This window comes from Mytilus californianus, unplaced genomic scaffold, assembly GCF_021869535.1.
Source record: "Mytilus californianus isolate M0D057914Y unplaced genomic scaffold, xbMytCali1.0.p SCAF_1, whole genome shotgun sequence".
Taxonomy (NCBI): Eukaryota; Metazoa; Mollusca; class Bivalvia; order Mytilida; family Mytilidae; genus Mytilus; species Mytilus californianus.
Window position 1 is genome coordinate 52,088,987 of NW_026262581.1, and position 19,191 is coordinate 52,108,177.

Sequence of the window (19,191 nt, forward strand, 5' to 3'; positions counted from 1 at the left end):
AAAAATGTGTGGCGTGACCCGGTCAACCAACCAAGATGGCCGCCACGGCTTAAAATAGAACATAGGGGTAAAATGCAGTTTTTGGCTTATCACTCAAAAACCAAAGCATTTAGAGCAAATCTGACATGGGGTAAAATTGTTCATCAGGTCAAGATCTATCTGCCCTGAAATTTTCAGATGAATCGGACAACCCGTTATTGGGTTGCTGCCCCTGAATTGGTAATTTTAAGGAAATTTTGCTGTTTTTGGTTATTATCTTGAATATTATTATAGATAGAGATAAACTGTAAACAGCAATAATGTTCAGCAAAGTAAGATTAACAAATAAGTCAACATGACTGAAATGGTCAGTTGACCCCTTTAGGAGTTATTGCCCTTTATAGTCAATTTTTAACCATTTTTCGTAAATCTTAGTAATCTTTTACAAAAATCTTCTCCTCTGAAACTCCGTGGCCAAATTAAACCAAACTTGGCCACAATCATCATTTGGTTATCTAGTTTTAAAAATGTGTGGCTTGACCTGGTCAACCAACCAAGATGGCCGCCACGGCTAAAAATAGAACATAGGGGTAAAATTCAGTTTTTGGCTTTTAACTCAAAAACCAAAGCATTTAAAGCAAATCTGACATGAAGTAAAATTGTTTATCAGGTCAAGATCTATCTGCCCTGAAATTTTCAGATGAATCGGACAACCCGTTATTGGGTTGCTGCCCCTGAATTGGTAATTTTAAGGAAATTTTGCTGTTTTTGGTTATTATCTTGAATATTATTATAGATAGAGATAAACTGTAAACAGCAATAATGTTCAGCAAAGTAAGATTTACAAATAAGTCAATATAACCGAAATGGTCAGTTGACCCCTTTAGGAGTAATTGCCCTTTATAGTCAATTTTTAACCATTTTTCGTAAATCTTAGTAATCTTTTACAAAAATCTTCTCCTCTGAAACAACTGGGCCAAATTAAACCAAACTTGGCCACAATCATCATTTGGTTATCTAGTTTTGAAAATGTGTGGCGTGACCTGGTCAACCAACCAAGATGGCCGCCACGGCTAAAAATAGAACATAGGGGTAAAATTCAGTTTTTGGCTTTTAACTCAAAAACCAAAGCATTTAAAGCAAATCTGACATGAAGTAAAATTGTTTATCAGGTCAAGATCTATCTGCCCTGAAATTTTCAGATGAATCGGACAACCCGTTGTTGGGTTGCTGCCCCTGAATTGGTAATTTTAAGGTGATTTTGCTGTTTTTGGTTATTATCTTGAATATTATTATAGATAGAGATAAACTGTAAAAAACAATAAATGTCGGCAAAGTAAGATCTACAAATAAGTCAACATGACTGAAATTGTCAGTTGACCCCTTTAGGAGTTATTGCCCTTTATAGTCAATTTTTAACCATTTTTTCGTAAATCTTAGTAATCTTTTACAATCTTCTCCTCTGAAACTACTGGGCCAAGTTAATTATAGATAGAGATAATTGTAAGCAGGAAAAATGTTCAGTAAATTAAGATGTACAAACACATCACCATCACCAAAACACAATTTTGTCATGAATCCATCTGCGTCCTTTGTTTAATATTCACATAGACCAAGGTGAGCGACACAGGCTCTTTAGAGCCTCTAGTTTTACTACTTTTTATATGACTGCAAAATTTTTGCGGTCATATAATGGTATGTTGTCGTCATCATCGTCCAAAGACATTTGGTTTCCAGAAAGTAAACTTATAAGTATGGATCTCTATGAAATTGTACCACAAGGTTCCATACCTCAGAAGGAAATTCCGAATGTTGGGATTGATTTTGGGGGTTATTGTCCTAACTGTTTAGGAAAATGGGTCAAAAACAAGCATTTTTCTTGTTTCAATACAATAACTTGTGTATAAGTGTATTAATCTCTATGAAGTTGTACCACAAGGTTCCATACCTCAAAAGGAAGGTTGGGTTTGATTTTTGGGGTTATTGCCCTAACTGTTTTGGAATTCGGGGTCAAAAAGGGGCTAAAAAACAAGGATTTTCTGGTTTCCAGAAAATAACTTGAGTATAAGTCTATGGATCTCTATGAAATTGTACCACAAGGTTCCATACTAAAAAAAGAAGGTTGGGATTGATTTTGGAGGTTATGGCCCTAACCAAAGTCTTAGATTCTTGGGGTTCTTTAATATGCTGAATCTAATTGTGTATTTAGATTTTGGATGTTAGCTAACAGGCCCCATTTTAAATTGGTCTACATTGAAGTTCAAAGGGTCCAAAATTGAAATTTTGTTTGATTTTCTTAAAAAAAATGAATTATTGGGGTTCTTTGACATGCTGAATCTAACCATGTATTTATAGGTTTAGTTTTGGGCCCTGTTTTAAAATTTGTCAGCATTAAGGTCCAAAGGGTCAAAAATTGAACTTTGTTTGATTTTAACAAAAATTGAATTCTTGGGGTTCTTTGATATGCTTACACTAAACATGGATTTAAATTTTTGATTTTTGGCCCTGTTATCAAATTGGTCCACATTAAGGTCCAAAGAGTCCAACTTTTGTTTGATTTCATCAAAAATTTAATTCTTGGGGTTCTTTGATATGTTGAATCTTACCATGTATTTAGATTTTGGATATTGGACCATAAAATGTCAATGTCAAATTTCTAATTTTTAAGGGGGAGGGTTGAGATCTCAAAAAACATGTTTAACCCCGCTGCATTTTTGCCTTTGTTAGTCTTGTATCATTTTTAATTTTAGTTTCTTGTATATAATTTAGAGTTTAGTATGACGTCCATTATCACTGAACTGGTATACATATTTGTTTAGGGGCCAGCTGAAGGACGCTTCCAGGTGCGGGAGTTTCTCGCTGCATTGAAGACCCATTGGTGGCCTTCGGCTGTTGTCTGCTCTATGGTCGGGTTGTTGTCTCTTTGACACATTCCCCATTTCCATTCTCAATTTTATGTGTCAAATATTTATTCACAATCCAAATTCAGAGCTGTATCAAGCTTGAATGTTGTGTCCATACTTGCTGCAACTGTTGAAGGTTTGACCTCTGCGGTCGTATCAAGCGGCGCCCTGCATTTATTTAATGTTAGGGTCTGTAATACATCTGACTGAGAACCTGAGTTAACCCATGGTTTATCTTGTGGGGTTCCTGATGCTCAATCTATAGTTTTTGTCTTGCCTTGACGGAGTCAAAATGCGAGACATAGGTATGCTGTTTCCGGCGTCGTCAGCGTCAACAATGTATTAGTTTGTGATTAGGTCTAGTTCTTGGTGAACCGCTAGTGGTAGGTCAATAATATTTGGTATGCAGTTGTATTAGCATTGGTACATCTCATTACCATGGAGATTATTTGGCCCTTCCCCCTCAGTCAAGGTCTATTGACTTTGAAACTTTGCTTCGTTTACATGTATTAGTTTGTGATTAGGTCAGATTATGGGGAACCACTAGTAGTAGGTCAATGATATTTGGTATGCAGTTGTATAAGCATTGGCACATCTCATTTCCATGGAGATTATTTGGCCCTGCCTCCTTATTCATGGTCTATTGACTTTGAAACTTTTGTTTTGTTTTCATGTATTAGTTTGTGATTAGGTCAGTTCAACGGGAATCGTTAGTGGTAGGTCAATGATAATTGGTATGCAGTTGTATAAGCATTAGCACATCTCATTTCCATGGAGAATATTTGGTCCCACCCCCTCAGTCATGGTCTATTGACTTTGAAACTTTTGCTTAGTTTACATGTATTAGTTTGTGATTAGATCAGTTTAAGACGAACCACTAATGTTAAGTCAATGATATTTGGTATGCAAATGTATTGGCATTTGCACGTCTCGTTTCCATGGATTATATAGCCCTAACCCTCATCATGGTTCATTGACTTTGAAACTTTTACATAGTTTACAAGTCAATGTTTGTCATGTTTGTGTTTAGGTTTGTTGAAAGGGAACGACTTATGATAAGTCTATGGTATTTGGTATGCAGTTGTATTAGCATTGGCACACCTTCAGTCATGGTTCATTGACTTTGAATATTTGCATAACTTACATGTTAAAGTATTGCTATTTTAATTTCAACATTTGCATTACCAAAAGTACAAAAAGGCGAGACATATCTCTGTGTTAACAGTTTATCTATGTAATGTTTTATGGATTGTTTGTCTTTTCGTTGTTTTTTGCCATGGGTTGTCAGTTTTCTGAACTTAAATTACCAAATGTATTTTCTTACTAAAATCTTAGACCATATATCATGTATATAGTGACTGTATTTCAGCAACACTGTCAGAAATCTTAAGCAATTACAATTGGACAATTTTTAGACATCTTGTATCTGCAACTCTTTTTTAACCCTAATTGTATTGTGCACTTCTAGTTTGACTTGTTCATCAGATTGCCTTTTTAGCTCACCTGACCTGAAAGGTCAAGTGAGCTTTTCTCATCACTTTGCGTCCGTCGTCCGTCGTCCGTCGTCCGTAAACTTTTACAAAAATCTTTTCCTCTGAAACTACTGGGCCAAATTTGACCAAACTTGGCCACAATCATCATTGGGGTATCTAGTTTAAAAAATGTGTCCGGTGACCCGGCAAACCAACCAAGATGGCCGCCATGGCTAAAAATAGAACATAGGGGTAAAATGTAGATTTTGGCTTATATCTCTGAAACCAAAGCATTTAGAGCAAATCTGACAAGGGGTTAAATTGTTTATTAGGTCAAGATCTATCTGCCCTGAAATTTTCAGATGAATTGGACAACCTGTTGTTGGGATGCTGCCCCTGAATTGGTAATTTTAAGGAAATTTTGCCGTTTTTGGTTATCATCTTGAATATTATTATAGATAGAGATAAACTGTAAACAGCAATAATGTTCAGCAAAGTAAGATCTACAAATAAGTCAACTTGACCAAAATGGTCAGTTGACCCCTTAAGGAGTTATTGCCCTTTATAGTCAATTTTTAACCATTTTTCGTAAATTTTTGTAATTTTTTACAAAAATCTTCTCCTCTGAAACTACTAAGACAAATTTAACCAAACTTGTCCACAATCATCATTAGGGTATCTTGTTTAAAAAATGTGTCCAATGACCCCGCCCGTGAACCAAGATGGCCGACATGGCTAAAAAATAGTACATAGGGTAAAATGCAGTTTTTGGCTCATATCTCTGAAACCAAAGCATTTAGAGCAAATCTGATGAGTATAAAATTGTTCATTAGGTCAAGATCTATCTGCCCTGAAATTTTCAGACCAATCAGGCAACCCGTTGTTGGGTTGCTGCCCCTGAATTGGTAATTTTAAGGAAATTTTGCCGTTTTTGGTTATTATCTTGAATATTATTATAGATAGAGATAAACTGTAAACAGCAATAATGTACAGCAAAGTTAGATCTACAAATAAGGCAACATGACCAAAATTGTCAGTTGACCCCTTAAGGAGTTATTGCCCTTTATAGTCAATTTTTAACCATTTTTCGTAAATTTTTGTAATTTTTTACAAAAATCTTCTCCTCTGAAACTACTAAGACAAATTTAACCAAACTTGTCCACAATCATCATTAGGGTATCTAGTTTAAAAAATGTGTCTGATGACCCCGCCTGCGAACCAAGATGGCCGACATGGCTAAAAAATAGTACATAGGGTAAAATGCAGTTTTTGGCTCATATCTCTGAAACCAAAGCATTTAGAGCAAATCTGATGAGTATAAAATTGTTCATTAGGTCAAGATCTATCTGCCCTGAAATTTTCAGACCAATCGGGCAACACATTGTTGGGTTGCTGCCCCTGAATTGGTAATTTTAAGAAAATTTTGCAGCTTTTGGTTATTATCTTGAATATTATTATAGATAGAGATAAACTGTAAACAGCAATAATGTACAGCAAAGTTAGATCTACAAATAAGGCAACATGACCAAAATTGTCAATTGACCCCTTAAGGAGTTATTGCCCTTTATAGTCAATTTTTTACAATTTTCATAAATTTTGTAAATTTTTGTAAATTTTTACAAAGTATTTTCCACTGTATCTACCGGGCCAAGTTCATTATAGATAGAGATAATAGTAAGGAGCAAAAATGTTCAGTAAAGTAAGATCTACAAACACATCACCATCACCAAAACACATCACCATCACCAAAACACAATTTTGTCATGAATCCATCTGTGTCCTTTGTTTAATATGCACATAGACCAAGGTGAGCGACACAGGCTCTTTAGAGCCTCTAGTTTTTTACATTTTTGCCCATTATCTTGAAAACTATAATAGATAGGGAGAAACTTTAAATTGCAAAAATGATCAGCAATACAAGTTCTACAAATTAACACATGGTCGAACTCGTCAGTCGTCTCCTTATTAGAGTAATTGCCCTTTGATGACGATTTTGACCAATTTTTTGCGTTTTTGCCTTATATCTTATAGATTACAATAGATAGATAGAATCTTAAATTGGCAAAAATGATCAGCAAGACAAGATCTACTATGTAGACAATATGGAGGAAATCTTCCGATGACTCCTTATTGGAGCTATTGGCCTTAAATGACGATTTTTACCATTTTCTTGCATTTTGCCTTATGTGATAAAATTTATGATAGAAAAATAGACACTTTTAATCACAAAAATTATCAGCAAGGCAAGATCTTCTATTAAGTCCAATTTTGCCGATATAGTTAGTAGACTGTCACTCTTTACAGGAGTGATTGCCCTTAAATGACGAATTTTTTAACCTCTTTTGTGTTTTGAGCAAAAACTAAAGAAGATAGAGAGAAACTAAACAGACTAAATAATCAGCAATACAAAATCAACAAAACAGAGATTTTTGTCATGAATTCTATTCTCGTCTACAATGTTAGAGAGTGTCCTTTGTTGAATATGCAAATAGACCAAGGTGAGCAACACAGGCTCTTTAGAGCCTCTAGTTTTACAGAGGTTTTGTCTTTCTTTTGTTATTTACATTCTTTTATTGTTTGTATATGCTCAGGAACTAAATCTTGCTTCTATAATTAAAATAAAATAAACAAAATGTAATAAATATATAAAAATCAAATGTGTTATTTTCTTAATCACAGAACATTTTACAACATCAACCCATAAAACCTGGTAGTATTATGTTATATGTATTTTTTTATAGACCAAAAACTGAGTCATAATTTTAATGAGCGAGCTTAAGTGGTGACAATTCATGTCACCCGACCCAGACATCTTGTACTATACAAGCAAACTGAATTACTATATCCATCCAATAACTAGTTTGTGTTTGCAAGGCAAAGAAGGGCTAAACATTCTTATGACTGATTCAGCATGAAAATAAGGTTAAAGTGTGTAATTATTTCTTAGAAACTGACTTAACTTTTGCAAGACCATTACCCTTGTTACTTAGGTGATCACATATTTGATTCGCTGATTTGAAATTTGACGTAGATTGAATCAATTATAAAACCATAATAAAAAGTGAATGACAAAATAATATTTTTTCATAAATGCTATTTAAAGAACATATTTACTCAGCCATGGAAAATTGAACCCCTTCTATAGACCTCGAGTTTCAAATTGTCATAGCTATTCAAACTACTTTTTAAAGCAATAATAATCCAGTAATGAGTATTTGATGTGAATAAAACATCTTAGAAATGATGTTGAAACATTTTTACTTAGCCATGGAAAATTGAACCCCCATCAAAATTTCTATTTATAACAGTTATACCATTATGTTATGTTCCAGTTAGCGTCTCTAATGAATAAACAGAGGGGTTCAACTTTCCATGGTGATTAAATTTTCCATTCAGGGGGGGGGGGGGGGAATCACTTGTCGTTAAACAAGGTCAAAGAAGGCAGATCATTTAATTTCACATTCAGATACATTGATGATGTTCTTTCCATTAAAAATCCAAACTTTTCTGATTGAGTTCCATTAATATATCGATCTCCAGAACTAGAAATTTAAGAAACAACAGACACGGCTTCCTCCGCCTCATTTTTAGACTTACACCTCGAATTTGACATAAGCGGTCATCTTAGTACCATAATCTATGACAAACGAGACGATCTTAATTTTGAATTATATATTTCTCCCATCTTGTATACCAACTTCACCTGCATATGTCATATACATTTCCCAACTCATTCGGTATTCAAGAACTTGCAGCTGCTACTCAGACTTTATAAAATGTCACCAGTGTTGAACCAAGGTTATGTCAAAGAATAACAACTATGTCAACATAGAAAAACAAAATGGTATATAGACATTCTATAGACAAATCACATTAGCAAAAATGAAAGGACAAGAATACAAAAAAATGACCATAGCACAATAACATGGCAGGATATATAATTACCGAGCCACGCCAAGAAGATATTACCAAAAATGGACTAAAAAGTAAAGGTTAAAATATACGAAGACAAATAAAAGGAACACTATAACACGTAATTAAGATGAAAATCAACGTTAGTACCTTTACTTGAAGACCATCATGTATTATTTCCAAAAATAATATTGAATATTTATCAACAAGGTCTTGGTATCTTCCGATGAACTTGTTTAGAAAAAGGAAGAGACGTTGTGATATCTTTATCCATTTCAGGTGTGCGCTTACTGCTTTGTTTTTTTTAGATATAAACCAAAAACCTATGTTATATGTTTAGCCATGGCAGCCATGTTTCTGGACGGATAAGAATATAAAACAAAAACTTAATTCTATATATTTAAAAAAAGTTTACGACGGACGCTAAGTGATGGCAAAAGCTCGCAACCCATTTGAGGCAATGTGAGCTAAAAAGGAGATAAGTTTCTAAAAAGGAATATTCCACTGTTGTCGTGTCGTTACAACAATCTTGTTAACTTTTCCACGATTATGGCATAACTATAAGCGACTTATTTGTAGATTTATATAAAATATGAAATTGAAAACAACAGCTTGCTAATACTCTTTGTATATTATTGAAACGAAATTCTATTTTTGGTGAATATTCAAGAAGTAGTAAAGGTCATTTAAAAAAAAATAGTATATAATATAGCAAGCTGTTTTTATTAATATCGCCAAACTTTATTATGATAATGAAGCGGTATATAAAACGAATCTGCAGATTGACTGCATTCTGTGCTATAATATTTTGGCTACTAGCATTTAAAATATTCGGAGATATGGATAACCTTGACCCAATTTTGATACGAAATGATAAAACATCTACAGGAGAAAGACAAATTAGTAGCAGGAATGGTGCATTTCGTATTATCAGGATATCAAACAAAACAACGGAAAATCTTATTTCTAACAAAAGGGATGTAACTGTTGTACAACAAACTAATGAACAACATTTTAACCAAAATATAAAAATAGACAACATCATACTACAGGATAAACATGTTCCACGGTTAACTGATAAAGAAATGGAACATATAAAACATGCATTTGAAAATTCACCTATTGTATTAAAAAAATACAAGTTGATATTCTTTTGGAATGAAAAGTCTGGCTGCACATACTGGAAAAGCCTCTTTTATTTTATACAAGGATTGAAAAATAAAGATGTGCATAATAGTCATCTTCTTTCTTATCTTGTACAATTCAATCACAACGAAATAACAGAGATGATATTTGATAATTCTTGGACAAAAGCGGTATTTGTGAGAGAACCGAGAGAGCGAATACTGTCGTGTTATCTAGATAAAGGATTTAAAAAGGCTTTTATGGTGCATTACTGTAAACGCACCCCGAAATCATTTTTGGATTTTTTAAAGCTCATAAAGCAATGTAAAGGTTCCCACTGGGAGCCTCAGGTAAAAGTACCGAGGTTTTTATATAAGAATATGATGATTGGTAAAATGTCTGACATTTTTACCTTTACTGAACAGCTTCTTACAAAAATTGGAGCTTGGAATGAAACTGTTAACGTTTGGATGAATTCAGAAAAGATTGAAAAGAGAGCAAGGCCTCATGCGACAAACGCTAAAGATAAATTGTTTCAATATTACAATGATACCAAAATTCAAGATATAATTTTTGAAATGTATGCTGATGATTATGATGTATTTAACTTTGAAAAAAAATATTTTGACTTTAACAAAAATCTTCAGAAACGTTAAAAACACTATCGTAGATTGATGTATGATGGACAACTATTTCTTCTTTTGTTGAAAACAGTTCCATGTTTCTCATGCCGAAATCTAATTTCTAATTGCCTTTTTCATAATGAAAACGGACTATCAGACATTTTCTTCTTTCAATTAGTTTTGCACAAATATATGAATAACTACATTAACGATTTTAACATTTTACAGCATCAGATGCCCATTTCGACAATCAATATCTCTTCAGTGCTGCCCGTATCCGAATGATTTGATCATTCAAAACCTATGACGAAACCATAAAAATAATATAGCAATCTACGAAAGGAATTTATATTAAGTTACATTTGAAATAAATTGATACTTTTATCTTGCATTACATTCATATTTCAAATATTCGATCAATTTCAATCTTATTTAAATTCTTCAAATTTCAGTTTGGTATATGGAGTTATAGGAATGACAAAATCAAAACCAAATGTAACAAATTTTTAGAACCACATCAGTTGTGGTACTTTCCAAGTGTTTACCCGCAGAGTTTTCCTTCATTGTGAATGTTTTATGACTTCCAGAAGTATCAGTATTACTATTTCAATGTAAAACAGTGCCCAAATTTGCCCACCAGACAACACTACATATTTTTAGATTTTAAAGATACACATGCGTCAGCTGTCTCCCACCAGTTTTCAAAACTGCACCAGTCGTTATCAACATTCGATCACCAGACAACTCAAGTCTGTGTCCACACCTGTTCTTTTTAACCCCAATAAAAGTCAAAAATTAATATGCACATCGACAAAAATGCACAAAAACTTCAAACTGTGGAAAATTTCACAGGCGTCCTACTCAATCTTTTGGAGATTATGAGTTTAAAAAAAGTATTTCACAAAATTTTTTGTTTATAACAAAAGCTTATTTTTTCAAGATTGCTTACCAATGTTCACTAAATTAGAGAAGCAGGTATCACTTACTTGCCATATTTAGTAAAATTGATACAATGCAATTAGAATATTTCTGATAGTTAAGATAAAAAATATCAACAAATGGGTACACATTGTCATTCAAGGACAAGAACTAGTTAAGATAAAAAATATCAACAAATGGGTACACATTGTCATTCAAGGACAAGAACTCCTTTAAGTCGACTGACGATATCAATCATGTTGATTAATTAGTAGATCTTGTCCTTATGTTATTTTTTTCTATATACAGTTTCTCTCTATCTACTATGATTTCTACTTAAAAATTGGAATAAAAAAAGGCGACAATCATAACGGGGGTATTTAGTTTAAATTATGGGTCCGATGATCCCATTTGTCAACCGATATGGTCGACATGGCTAAAAATAGAACATATTGGTAAAATGCCAGATTTGTCTTTTTCTCTTAAATCGTTATAAACAGAGGATATATGACAGAACAGAATTGTCCAGAATGATAAGATCTACCTACTGTCTATTACTTCAAAAATGAAACGACGACTCTTTAAAGAGTTAATGTCCTTAAAGAACGAGTTTTACCATTTTTTTCATTATTGCCTATTATTTTGAAAACTATATTAGATAGAGAGAAACATCAAATAGCAAAATTATAAGCGAGACGTGATCTACAAATTAGTCAATTTGGCTGAAATCGTCGGTCGACTCCCTTAAATGACGAATTTTACTAATATTGGCGTTTTAACTTATTATCTTGCAAACTATAATAGATAAAGAGAAACTTAAGAAAGCAAATATGATCAGCAGGACAAAATCTGCAAAATCGTATATTTGCCCTAAATCGATGGTCGACTCCTCATATGAGTTATTTCCATTAAATGACGATTTTAACCATTTTTGCATTTTGGACCAAAACTTTAGTAGATTAAGAAAACCTGTGATCAGCAAGACAAGATTTTGCAAAAAGGTCAGCAATGCAGAAATTGTAAGGTCAACTCCTTATAGGTGTTATTGCCTTTAAGATGATTTTACCCATTTTTTTTATATTTTTGAACTATAGTAGATAAAGAAAACTGTAAACAGAAAAAAAAGTGGTAACAAGATCGACAAACAAGTAAACAATGTTGAAATTATCGGTTGACTCATGAAAGGTGTCATTGCCCTTGAATGACTTTTTACCCTTTCTATGTGTTGGGCAAAAACTAAAGAAGTTAGATAGAAACTGTAAACAGCAAAAATTATCACCAAGATAAGATCTACAAACAGGTCAGCAAAGCCCAAGTCCTTTCCTTATACAAGATATTGCCCTTGAATGAAGATATTTACCCATATTCGTATTATGGGCAAACTTAAAATAGATAAAGAGAAACTGAAAACAGAACGAAATTATCAGCAATACAAGTTCTACAAAAAGAAATCTTAGTCTTGTGTGATATTTTAGTCTTCAATGTTGAAATTCACATAGATCCAGGTGAGCTACACATGGTTTTTGGAGCCTCTAGCTTTTGGATACAATATCAGTTTTTCATTATTTAGATAATTCGTATTATCCAGTGTTGAAAATTCTCAAACATACTGATATTGACTTAAATTGCAATATGTTGCTATTTTCAAAATCGATTTGTTAGTGTTCTTTTGCAATTAACTTTAAAGATTTTAAGCATCTGTACTCTTTGGTCATTTGAACTTTAAATAAGCACTAATGGTGAAATTCTGTCAAATCTATACACTATAATCACATCTTATCACATGAAACAGTGGATTTTTGTTAACAAATAATGCTTATTATTAGAATAAGATATAGTATGATTCCCAATTATCCAACAGAGAACAAAGGATGGAGATATAAACAGCTATTATGTTCCTCGTTTGGGGCCTCTAATGGTCAATGCTTAGAACATTACCTTCCTTGTATTAAATTAAACTTTAAAGATTCCACTATCAAAGCTTTGTGAAGTCACAGATTTGACCAGACGCCATATTTGATCCTGAATTATCACCAACATCATGTTTTGACATGTTTTGACATTTTGTTATCACAGAAAGTTTGGAACATTTATGTTCTGAATAAAGATAACCCTCAAATAAGATAAACAAATCATTATATTTTGAGTATATATTGTTAAAATATACTTTTTCACTATTTTGGTCTTTTAGAAAATGTTGTTTGTGCTGTATTTAGACCCCTCTACCAAGAAATTTGTTTTGCATGCACACGTATAAAAATTGCGGTTTTTATCCAACGCAATCATAGGTTTGAACGTTGTTTTCAATTTAGACTTGTTTATATTTTTTCGTGTGGGCTTGTATTATATTTGCCTTCGGGTTTATATAATCCGTTCATCCTATTTCGACTCTTCAAAATTCAAGAGTCAATCCTAAATTGAGGTAAATTATATGGCCTTCAAAATACCGTTTCGATTCCTAACATCACTGAAGAGACATTAATTGTCAAAATCCGGATATGGTGTACAAATTTTTGCACCTTATGTTTGCGGTATACCATCTTTTCCGCAAGTTTATTGTTTTTCTTTTTGGTATTAAATTAATAATTAAGATCCATTTTGTTACATCTGGTGATCCGTTTAGATGGCAATCGCCATGCCAGTCAACAGGATTTAAAAACATCCGTTGTTCGACCTGCTAGTCAAATGCGTGTTGTTAAAATATACTTTTTCACTTTTTTGGTCTTTTGGAAAATGTTGTTTGTGCTGTATTAAGACCTCTCTACCAAGAAATTTGTTTTGCATGCACACGTATAAAAAATGCAGTTTTTATCCAAAGCAATCATAGGTTTGAACGTTGTTTTCAATTTAGACTTGTATATATATATATTACATTCTCATTTGCTCGACATTATATTCACCCCAAAAAGCTCTTTAATTACTTATACTGATATAGTATGACATCTTTTTTTCAGAAAAAAATAGACCGAAGACTCAAATGGCTGTGTTTCTTAAAAAATGGAGAATGGTGTTCGAATATTTTAAAGATATATGGACATTTAAAAAGTAAATTTTGTTGAAAAAATTACTAAGTTCCGAAGTGTGGAAAAATTCCTAAAACAAATCCATAATAACAGGTGCACAACTTCAATATCTTTACAATCATTCTGTGAAGTTTAAAGAATCTGGGTTAAATAACTGTACGAGGCGTTGATTACAGAAAATTTTAATTGTCTTTTGTAAATTTTGTTGAAAAAATGACTTAGTTACCAAAGCTAAAAAATAGGAAAAAATCCTTCAAACAATTTCATTATATCAGATGAACAACTTCACCATCTGTGCATCTTTATGTGAAGTTTCAAGGATTTGAGAAGAAAAAAATACACAAATTCGTATCGTCTTTTGTGAATTTTGCTGAAAAATGACACTGTTCAAAGTCTGGAATAATGGTGGAAAAATCTTCGAACAATTCTATAATATCAGGTGCACTTCACAATGTGTGCAATTTTTACATTAACTTTTGGAGATATATCTGGGTTACTAACTGTTGTAGTTGATTACACAAATAAGTTATACTCTTTGCCCTGTTCCCAAACCCATTCACCAGACATCACAATACTATCAATACTATAAGTAGATTTTGAACTTTGCTCAACAAGACCAAAAAAGCACATCATCATACAAGCTTATATTAATCATGCATATGGTCTATACACATTAGTAGTGGTTACTTTTTAATATCAAACCGTTTCACAAAATTGGTTCAAGTAGTTGTCTTGATCTTAATCTAAAGGCAAGTTTTTCATGTCATTTCTGAACATCTTTTGATTAACTTTCAAGAGGAAATACAGCAATTTATTAATGTTCCAATGATAACTTGGTTATTTTCCATCATTTTATGATAGTTATAATTTTACAAACTTTACTTTAACCAATGTCACTAAAATTGAAATATGTTTCAGCCATGAAGTCAAGTTTCAAAGGTTTATCGACTTACTTTTTAAACATCACTTGGATGGAGAAATTCATTAGAAAGAACAAGAATCAGATTGTTTTCATCTTTTTTTATATATATATTTGTCTTCCATAGACTAAATATAGATAATATCAATACAGATGTAAGACTAAAACCAATCACTCTACATTTCTATATTTCACAGACACTTGTATTATACGATAGAAATGTTTATATTAGATATATACAAATCTAATAAAATAAAATATTGTCGGATTCATAATCTGATATCAATAACAATTTAAAAGGCTAGGAATAAAGCTCCGGCTTGGTTTATCTGCCTTTGACCTCATTTTCTTGGATCATGTTTATGTTTATTTGATACTTGAGGTAAAACTTTATATTTAGGACTATCAACATAAAATCAATGGTCAGTAAAGCAGGCGAGACATTTCAGCGTGTGCACTCTTGTTATTCTGTTCAGTAAGTTATTATTAAAGCAATCAACAACCATTAATGTAAATTTGATTTTTTACTTAGTAACTGAGTTTTTAAAAATGAAGGGAGGAAAGGAAATAGATTTATTGCGTTCGTGCATTTTGTGTTTTAACTTTTTTCTCATTAGACAATTGTTATGAGTAAAAACAAAATGAGTCTGGTCTTATTCGGAGTGTCCAGTATTATCATCAGTCATATATGTTTTATCTTAGTTTAAAAATAGCTTGATGTAAAGTCTAAGTTTTAGTTTTTCCTCGTCATTGAATTTCTGACCTGCCTTTTGGTAAATCCCTTTATGTTTGTGGGTAAATTTGAAGTTTCCGAAAGTTATAAAACAAGAATCTGTTTATATCTAAAATATTAATTTATATCTTGTTTTCCATATTTTGTTCATGGAGGAACGGTTTAATGGTGGTTAAAGAAAATCGGGTATTAATTCTTATTACATTTATATTACATTAGTTGCAATGAAATGCCATTATTTCCCATTAAAACAAAAACTGATAATTTCACTTCTCTGACTTCACGCAAGAACGGGTGTAGTCAAGATGTCAAATTCAAAGGAATTGAGAATGTGCAGAAAAAGATACAGTTCCTGGCATGCTATGCTTTATTTCCATATAAAAGTCAATGTAGTAAAAAGAATTACTAATCCAAGAATTCAAATATAGAATAGTATGTAACTCATGACCGAACAACACTGTTCAACTTTGGCGCTACACACATTTGTGAATTAATGTGCGTTCTTTGACTGGATGAATATATTGCTATATTTTAATTCCTAGATTTATCTAGTTATTCGATAAATAATACCCTGTTTTTTCAATCTTGTTATATGATCTCATCCTTCAACATTTACCAATCTTTCAAATCCTTGTATTACAGAGATATTATCTTATTTTTGTTATTCATATTCTTTATTGTTTGTGTATGCTAAGGAATTAAATCTTGCCTCTATAATTAATCAAAAATAAATAAATGTAATAAATACATAAAAATCAAATGTGTCACGGAACATTTTACAACATCAACCCATAAAACCTGAAGTATATGTCATATGTATTTTTTTATAGACCACAACTGAGTCATAATTTTAACGAGCGAGCTTAAGTGGTGACAATTGATGTCATCCGACCCAGACATATTATTCTATACAAGCAAACCGAATTGCTATATCCAATCAATCACTATATATAGTTTGTCTTTGCAAGGCAAAGAGGGGGTTAAAATTCTTAAGTTGACTGAATCAGCATGAAAATAAGGTTAAAGTGTGTAATTGTTTCTTAGAAACTGACTAACTTTTGCAGGACCATTACCCTTGTTACTTAGATTATCACATTTCCGATTCGTTGATATGAAATTTGATGTAAATTGAATCAGTTATAAAACCATAATAAATAGCGAAGAATAATATTTTTTTCATAAATGCTATTCATCAAAGAACATATTTTTAAACATATTTACTCAGCCATTTAAAACTGAAACCCCCATCTATAGACTTAGATTTTCAAATTGTCATAGCCATTCAAACTTTATACAGTAATAAGTACTTGACGAATAAATAGGTTAGAAAATATTTTTAAGCGTGGTTTACTCAGCCATGGAAAGTTGAACCTCCTACCATGGAAAACTGAACCCCCCCCCCCCCCTTTTCCTCAACCTATAGACCTCACATTTTTAAATTTTCATAGCTATTCCAGATATGTTATATAGTAATAATGCATAATAAGTATTTTGTATGAATAAAACATCTTAGAAATGATGTTGAAACATTTTGACTTATCCATGGAAAATACAGCCCCCCCCCCCCCCCCCCCCCCCCCCACATCAGACTTTCAATGTATAACTGCATTTTAAGACTACGTATACCATTATGTTATGTTCCAATTAGTGTCTTGAATGAATAAACAGTGAGGTTCAAATTTCCATGGTGGTTCAATTTTCCATCGGTGGTTCCATTTCCTGTCTGGGTCCAATCTATCATGGGGTTAAATTTAAATACGACACCGGTTTTATAACTAGCTAAACCACCCACTGTGTGTATAGCTCCTTTATATTGACAAAATTGGGTGAGCAACTCAAACAGGTGTAATTTTGGTAAATGTGACAATAATTGGGATTCAGCAACCAAAATGTTCAATGCTCTCCAATTTCGTACTTTATTTGGCCTTCTAACTTTTTTTTATTCGAGCATTTCTTATGAGTCCTTTGTAGGTCTGGCGTACAAAATTAGTATCATTGATGAAGGTTTTTTTTATAAAACATATCAATGAGCGCAAAGAAACTGTTTCTCCAAGAAAGGTATATCGTTGTATTTTCTCCATTAAAGTAAACTGTTAATGTTTATATCATTTGCAAAGGTGTTTAAACCATTGCAATGCTGTGACAAAAACATTTTCCTTCCACATTTAACTCTTTATATTTAGACACAGAAGCAAGACAAGCCCCACTGCCAAATCGCCCCAGACCAACTCGACACACTTACAACTAACTCGCCCAACTATTGAAAAGTAGTAAATTCCCGCTGAATTTAGGCTTGTCAACTCGCGCCTAACGAAAAGAAGGCATATCCCGATAAATTAAGGGCTGCCAACTCGTCCAACTTATGAAAAAGAGTAAAATCCCGATGTATTCAGGCCTATCAACTATAAAAGGTGGTCGACCTAATATCATCGGGACTAAATTACATTTCATAGTACGTAATAAATTTAATTATTTGGAATACAATACGGCATATTTCGTTATTAGTGAATAAAAAGCCAAAACATGGTACATCGTGGAACAAGTGATCAGTATGTTGGAGTTTTCTTATTGACAACATATTTGTTGAATTTAAAGGTAGTCCTTTTTAACATATTGTCGGTATTCCTATGGGGACAAACTGTGCGCCTCTCCTTGCCGACCTCTTCTTATTTTCATATGGGTCGGAGTTCCATTAGACACTTGTCAAAACAAGAACAAAGAAGCCAGATCATCTAATTTCACATTCAGATATATTGATGGTGTTCTTTCCATTAACAATCCAAACTTTTCTGATTGGCTCGATTAAAATATCCTCCAGAACTAGAAATTGAAGAAACAACAGACACGGCTTCCTCGACTTATACCTCGAATTTGACATAAGCGGTCATCTCAGTACCAGAATCTATGACAAACGAGACGATTTTAATTTTGATTTACTGGATAAATTTCCCCCACCTTAGCAACAATATACCAACTTCACCTGCATATTGGATGTACATTTCCCAATTCATTCGGTATTCAAGAGCTTGCAGCTGCTATGCAGACTTTATAAAACGTCACCAGTGTCTAAGAAGAAAGTTGATGAACCAGGGTTATGTCAAAGAACGTCTCTTCCTTTTTCTAAAAAAGTTCATAGGAAGAAGCTAAGACCTTGTAAATGAATATTCCGTATCAACTTCACAAATAATACATGATGGTCTTCAAGTATAGATTCTAGATACTGACGTTGCTTTTATCATCTTAATTACGTGTTATATTGTTCTTTTTATTTGTTTTTGTATATTTTTAACCTTTATTTAGTCCATTTGTGGTAATACCCTTTTTGCGTGGCTCGGTATTTATACATCCCGCCATTGTGTTATTGTGCTATGATCATTTTTGTATTCTTGACTTTCATGTTTGCTTATGTGCTTTGTCTATGGAGTGTCTATATGCCATTTTGTTTTTCTTTGTTTACATAGCTGTTTGTTTTTATAGTGATTTAGATTATAACACAATGTTGACTGTTGTATCCCAATTTTTGACATTTCTACCTATTATGTCTGTTTGTTTTGCTCACACGTTGTTGTCAGTATAATGGAATT

The 19,191-nt window shown here is 32.7% G+C and overlaps 1 long non-coding RNA gene across 1 annotated transcript; it reads left to right on the forward strand.

Moving 5' to 3' along the window:
- The first annotated feature begins 66 nt into the window (after positions 1 to 66).
- Positions 67 to 7,011, forward strand: LOC127721074 (uncharacterized). The gene is made up of 2 exons (XR_007991062.1): positions 67 to 1,234; positions 4,770 to 7,011. It is a non-coding gene; the product is annotated as an uncharacterized LOC127721074 (long non-coding RNA).
- The last annotated feature ends 12,180 nt before the right edge of the window (positions 7,012 to 19,191 follow it).